The sequence below is a fragment of the Conger conger genome, chromosome 17, assembly GCF_963514075.1.
Source record: "Conger conger chromosome 17, fConCon1.1, whole genome shotgun sequence".
Classification (NCBI taxonomy): Eukaryota; Metazoa; Chordata; class Actinopteri; order Anguilliformes; family Congridae; genus Conger; species Conger conger.
Window position 1 is genome coordinate 36,565,496 of NC_083776.1, and position 7,161 is coordinate 36,572,656.

Here is a 7,161-nt window from a genome sequence, read left to right on the forward strand (position 1 = left end):
GATTACACAGCCTTGCAAATACACAATACATCTATGCTCAATATAATAAAACATACAATACACACACAAAAAAACGAATACAATTTAAAGTCCAGTTACTGAAGATAAAAGCAATACACATAAAAAGTGCAAAATAGTAAATTTAAAAAAGGCTACCCTGCTTGATACCTGCGTATTTACTCATGATTTGGAAATTTCACAGGACTGACTTCATTCAATAAGGGTGTGGCTGCCATTTACCCTGCACAATCAAAATAGTCAAGAGGGCAGAGTATCCCTGTGGTTAGCTATTTGTTGTTACACCTGTTAAGCAAACTGGTGCTTGTGAAAGACATGACTGTCTTCCATGATAGGGATGTGTCCTTCCAGCGTTTCTTTCTAACAGAAAATCCCCTTCTGCATACACACAGAATACGCACACAATCCCTCCTACAATAACCACAGAGACAACATTCCCCACATACTCCCTCTAGTGGTGAATGACTGAGTTGCATCCAGTCACAAAAATACTTCAGGAGGGATGGGACCTCTGCAGAAGGGGCAGACAATAGTAGTGAAATAATAATGTGTGATGGTGTTGCATGACAACGATCTATAATGGGGGGAAAAAATCACAAACAAGATGTATAAAAGGGTGGCACCCTACAGTATTTTAAAGAATTTGACTGTGCAGCGATGGCTCTGTTTTACAAGTAATTTGCGGGAATATATTCTCATTCCCTGTCTTATCTGCTGGCATAGCAAAGCAAGGAGTTTGCAGAAGAACAGGATGTTAACACAACAAGCAGAGCCTTCATCCGAACACACAAATCCAGTATATATTTTTGTAGCAGTCACCCATTCTCTGGTGCTTATTAGTCGTTTCTTTACTGAGTTATTTTCATTTAGCTTATTCTGAGACTTTTTCCTCTTTGGGTTTGCAGCAGAGCAAACTACAACTGAGTTCACTGGAAGAGTATTTAATGGACCTGCAGCTCAGGGTGTGGGTACTGGCTCTTAAATGATCATTGAGAGCAGCCGTGTGCGTTCCCCTCATGGCCAATCAGGGTGTGACCACACCCTTTCTTGTGCTCTTAAAAGAGGTAGGAACCGGGAACACCCAGGATTGTTGTTTCTTATCCGGTCTTCTCCAGGGAAGTCATCGTGGCAGAAAGACCTAGAAATGCTATTAAAACCTATTAAACCTGTTTAATCTCCTGTTTAATTCTCTGCTCTAATTGCTGCCGAATTTGGGGCTTGGTAGCGCTGTCTGTTTTGCCTGTGTCAGGGCTGAGGGCCTATCCTTGCTAGAACCTCTTGGCTAGCCTGAATAGTGGTTCTCCAAACGTACCTCCTAGTGGTGGTTATGGGTATGGCAGTAGAACACGCAGCAACCTTGATCCACCCTGGATAGTGAGGTTTACTCACCCACCATTTTGTGTGTGGTTTTCTTTTTTGGGGTTATTTGGGGTAATATACGCAACAGAATTCTGTAGAGGCATTTGTTATACTTGAAGGTACAATAGGTAATTTTGGACTTCTAACGGTCAAGAGAGGAATTGCAGCAACAAACACGCTTAAACACTTTATCCCACCCCTTCCCTGTGAACGTGCTGACGTTGAAACACAATTGGCTGGTGCAATAAGACCCCATTTTAAACCAATGAGTTTGAATTATTGTACAGTTATACGATGTTTTGGTACAGAGTGCTGGCCTGTCAACTGTATATTTTGAAACCTAAATTTAAGGACTATAAACACTGGCAGAGGATGAGTCAATATGTCATTGAGCCTTTTCCAATGATAGGAAGTTTTATTCCCAGTAAAGTAAATAAGCAGTAATAGACAATAAAGCAATATATAAACCAGTAAAGTAAATATACAACCTTGCTATTTTGTCTTATTAAACCAAACCCGTGTGTTAGCTGGAGTCCACAGTGTGCTGTGTGTTAGCTGGAGTCCAAAGTGTGCTGTGGTGTTGTGTGTTAGCTGGAGTCCACAGTGTGTTGTGTGTTAGCTGGAGTCCATAGTGCGCTGTGTGTTAGTTGGAGTCCACAGTGTGCTGTGGTGTTGTGTGTTAGCTGGAGTCCACAGTGTGCTGTGTGTTAGCTGGAGTCCACACTGTGTTGTGTGTTAGCTGGAGTCCACAGTGTGCTGTGTGTTAGCTGGAGTCCACAGTGTGCTGTGTGTTAGCTGGAGTCCACAGTGTGTTGTGTGTTAGCTGGAGTCCACAGTGTGCTGTGTGTTAGCTGGAGTCCACAATGTGCTGTGTGTTAGCTGGAGTCCACAGTGTGCTGTGGGTTAGCTGGAGTCCACAGTGTGCTGTGTGTTAGCTGGAGTCCACAGTGTGTTGTGTGTTAGCTGGAGTCCACAGTGTGCTGTGTGTTAGCTGGAGTCCACAGTGTGCTGTGTGTTAGCTGGAGTCCACAGTGTGTTGTGTGTTAACTGAGTCTGATGTGGAGCTCAGGAGAGTATGAGAACCAACAGGCCTGGACGCCACAGGATGCCTGTTGGTCAGGTGTGTTGATCCGGAAATCCCCGGGCTTTGCAGTGGTGCAGACTGTGGGGGGGTATGACAGTATAATTACTGTATGTACTAGGAGACAGAATTGCCACATGCATCACACAAGCAGGGGTGTGGTCCTCCAGCCCAATTCAGACATTTTGTTTTTGGCCTCTGTAAAGTTTCACGTTGTCTTTATTTTACCAAAAAGAAAAATAAACTTGCATTGTTCAAGAAAGACTTGGCCGACCACAGTGGTACAGATTTAAGCAGTATGACAGTGGTGTGCTTGACCTTGGTGAAGTGGTGTGTGAACTCCTAGGGCCCTGAGGGCCGGTCGCCGCCAAACAATCAGAATTGAACTATCCTTACCTAGAATTGTGAGATCATTGTGTCGAGGTGAAAAGAGACACAGTTTGGAAACTGTATAAAGCCTGTCCGTAACTAAACGATTTTGGGTCACTCTGCAGAGACACCACGGCTTTATAATCGCTGTTAGAGAATAAAGTCTGATATTCTGAAGATTCTGCCCCATCCTCCTTATTGAAAATCTTAAAGCTGCAAATGTTTTCGATTGGAAAACCACAACAAGTTCTGGGAATCATGACAGGTAATGGGGTCCCTGATTTGACAAACTTTACAGATTAAATTACTACTGATGCCTTTCCCAAACGTGTACTCTGCGTGGAAAAATAAATCTGTATAAACATGCTCAATCACCACCTGCCGTCTTTCATTTCTCATGAAAGGAATGAAAGATAAATCCCGAAGAGTAAGAGGTGGAGGATGGTGTTTGTCTTGAGAAAATAATGTTTTATTTCTAATCTTTGCCTTTGAGAGATTAACAGGACCCAAGCACGGTCTTGGACTGGGAGGAATTTTCTGGCGTTTTCCGGCGTGACTGACCAGCTCGTTTTCCGGAGTGACTGACCAGCATGCAGACTTGCAGATTAAACAAGAATAAAAATAAGACTTCGGGTGGCAGGTTCATGTGCATTTCCATATGAGCTACATACGCTGACACCTTTGTAATTCTAACAATGATGTATATATATATATATATATACAGTGGTGTGAAAAAGTGTTTGCCCCCTTCCTGATTTCTTATTTGCATGTTTGTCACACTTAAATGTTTCAGATCATCAAACAAATTTAAACAAAAGTAAACACAAAATGCAGTTTTTAAATGAAGGTTTTTATTATTAAGGGAGAAAAAAAATCCAAACCTACATGGCACTGTGTGAAAAAGTGATTGCCCCCCCTGTTGAAACATAACTTAACTGTGGTTTACCAAACCTGAGTTCAATTTCTCTAGCCACACCCAGGCCTGATTACTGCCACACCTGTTCTCAATCAAGAAGTCACTTAAAAGGGCCTGCCTGACAAAGTGAAGTAGACCAAATGATCCTCAAAAGCTAGACACCATGCTGAGATCTAAAGAAATTCAGGAACAAATGAGAAAGAAATTAATTGAGAATTATCAGTCTGGAAAAGGTTATAAAGCCATTTCTAAAGCTTTGGGACTCCAGCGAACCACAGTGAGAGCCATTATCCACAAATGGCGAAAACATGGAACAGTGATGAACCTTCCCAGGAGTGACCGGCCGACCAAAATTACCCCAAGAGCGCAGCGACGACTCATCCAAGAGGTCACAAAAGACCCCACAACAACATCCAAAGAACTGCAGGCCTCACTTGCCTCAGTTAAGGTCAGTGTTCATGACTCCACCATAAGAAAGAGACTGGGCAAAAATGGCCTGCATGGCAGAGTTCCAAGACGAAAACCACTGCTCAGCAAAAAGAACATTAAGGCTTGTCTCAATTTTGCCAGAAAACATCTTGATGTTCCCCAAGACTTTTGGGAAAAGTCTGACGAGACAAAAGTTGAACTTTTTGGAAGGTGTGTGTCTGGGGCTGTTTTGCTGCTTCAGGACCTGGAAAACTTGCTGTGATAAATGGAACCATGAATTCTGCTGTCTATCAAAAAATCCTGAAGGAGAATGTCCGGCCATCTGTTTGTGACCTCAAGCTGAAACAAACTTGGGTTCTGCAGCAGGACAATGATCTAAAACACACCAGCAAGTCCACCTCTGAATGGCTGAAGAAAAACAAAAAGAAGACTTTGGAGTGGCCTAGTCAAAGTCCTTACCTGAATCCTATTGAGATGCTGTGGTATGACCTTAAAAAGACGGTTCATGCTCGAAAACCCTCCAATGTGGCTGAATTACAACAATTCTGCAAAGATGAGTGGGCCAAAATTACTCCACAGCGCTGTAAGAGACTCATTGCAAGTTATCGCAAACGCTTGATTGCAGTTGTTGCTGCTAAGAGTGGCCCAACCAGTTATTAGGTTTAGGGGGCAATCGCTTGTTCACACAGGGCCATGTAGGTTTGGATTTTTTTTCTCCCTTAATAATAAAAACCTTCATTTAAAAACTACATTTTGTGTTTACTTGTGTTGTCTTTGACTAATATTTAAATTTGTTTGAAGATCTGAAACATTTGAGTGTGACAAACATGCAAAAAAATAAGAAATCAGGAAGGGGGCAAACACTTTTTCACACCACTGTATATATATATATATATATATATATATATACAATATCACTGAAACAATAAGCTATACCTTAACGCTACGCACTTAAATCTATGATCAGTTTCTGTTTCATTCCAATCCGGATTTTCTTAAAAATCCTTTTTGTAGTTTTAATGCACTAGCTCACCAATCAAATTGTGTAAGTATGTTCCTTTGCCTGTGCAGACATCTTTATGCTCTTTACTTTATTGTATTTTAACTGTACTGTACTTGTCCAGGGAAAATGACTGATTAAAGTTGCTGTAATTTAAAATACAATTAACAACTGCGACAATGCTCTGTAATTGCATGAGACAAGGTGTTTCTCTCATTTTGCAAGAAGACGTCAAGACAGCTCTCCGTTACCAGTTCGACAGAATTTCTTGTGACATCATCACGGAATACTGGGGCTCAATGCCACACCCCTAAGGCAAATCACAAATTCTACTGGCTGACGCCAAGATGACGCAACAGTGAGAATTCTTACATCGTTCTGGTGCAGTGGGTTCTCCATTCATTGATAACTGAAAAGGGTCAGAATGGCGGTGTCACAACAAATTATATCCCCCTAATGACGTCAATCATATTTGTTTACTGCTATGTGTGTAGGCTCTGAATCCGCTAGCTTCGTGTGTAATATCTCGATTATATAATCAAGATATTACACTCGAAGCTAGCATGTGTAATAGCTTGTGTTCAATGTATGTATATATATATATACATATATATATATATATATATATGTATATTTACATTGAACCACGATACAGGCTACATCTAGTGTAGGGGAAAATTCACAGAACAAAAGATCTCCCTCCTAATCTCCCTCCTAAAAGCATGATAAACAATCACAAGTCAAAATCAGACTCAACCTCGATGAGCAGGCTGGTTCCTCCAAAACTCTCGATGATTTATGCTAACAGTGTATCTATATGTAAGTGGCTTATAATCAATATATCACATGTACGCTGCTTGTTATGAAATTAAATGAACCTAGAACATTAATTACAGCTGAGCTTATGAAAAAGCAAGAAACCACAGTGAAAACTGTTGAAATGAGAGCAAAGAATGCAAAGAATGCAACGTACATTTACTCACTTAGAAGAGAATGTTAATCAAATGTTTAGTATGTCTGTATATTAGAAAAGAATATTAGAAGAGAATATTAATCAAATGTTTAGTATGTCGGTATATTTTCAATGATTTACTTCTGATAAGTTTGTGTTAGAACAGTGACTCATATGTAACCTGAGTGGAAAAATACAGAGTGACGTGTATGCTTAGAAAAAACCATGGAAAAATACAATATGATGTGTTTGTTAGAAAGCAGTTCTCGGGGGCGGGGGCGTCCTGAACTTTGTAGGTAGTTGGCAGAGCATGAGGACCGTGGGCGATTTGTCACAATGATGTTTGCACCTGTTTTGGGAGGAGCCGTGGGAGGAGCTTTGGGAGGAGTTAAGATAAGAACAGTGTGGGTGATTTGCCACAATGATGTTTCCACCTGTTTTAGGTAGGAGGAGTTGAGATAAGAACAGTGTATAAAATTGGTGTAAAAATGACATTCAAGGTCCATTTTTCTGCAAAACTGGTCCAGCTTTATGCACTTGTGCTAATAAAGTCTGATTTTCCTGAAGAGCTTGCTGCCGTGGTGTCTTTTCCCTCGTGAAGATGTTTTTTGACAAATTGGAGATTGGACTTAGAATTCTGTCGTTTCCTAGACACAACACTAGCTATCTAGATAGAAAGATCCCTAGCTCGGCTTATCTTCCTAGTTAGTGAGTGATCTATCCGTCGGGCTGTCTTGCTAGCTAGCTATTTATTATAATAAATTATTATTTCAAATAGCTACCTAGGGAGCTAACTTAAGTCTGTCTATCTAATGTTAGATGTCCTGCTTATCCACTACTCTATATATATTTATTGCTGAATGGTTAACCATCCATTTCGCTAACTAGCTAACGGTACTGATATTAGTCCACCGAAAGATGAGCACTATCTCTATCGCTATATTAAACTGTAGGGGAAGTGGAAATGTATATGTTTCGCTAACCTGCATACACTAAATACATGCTTAGTGACAGAATGACTGAGCATATGCTGTTCA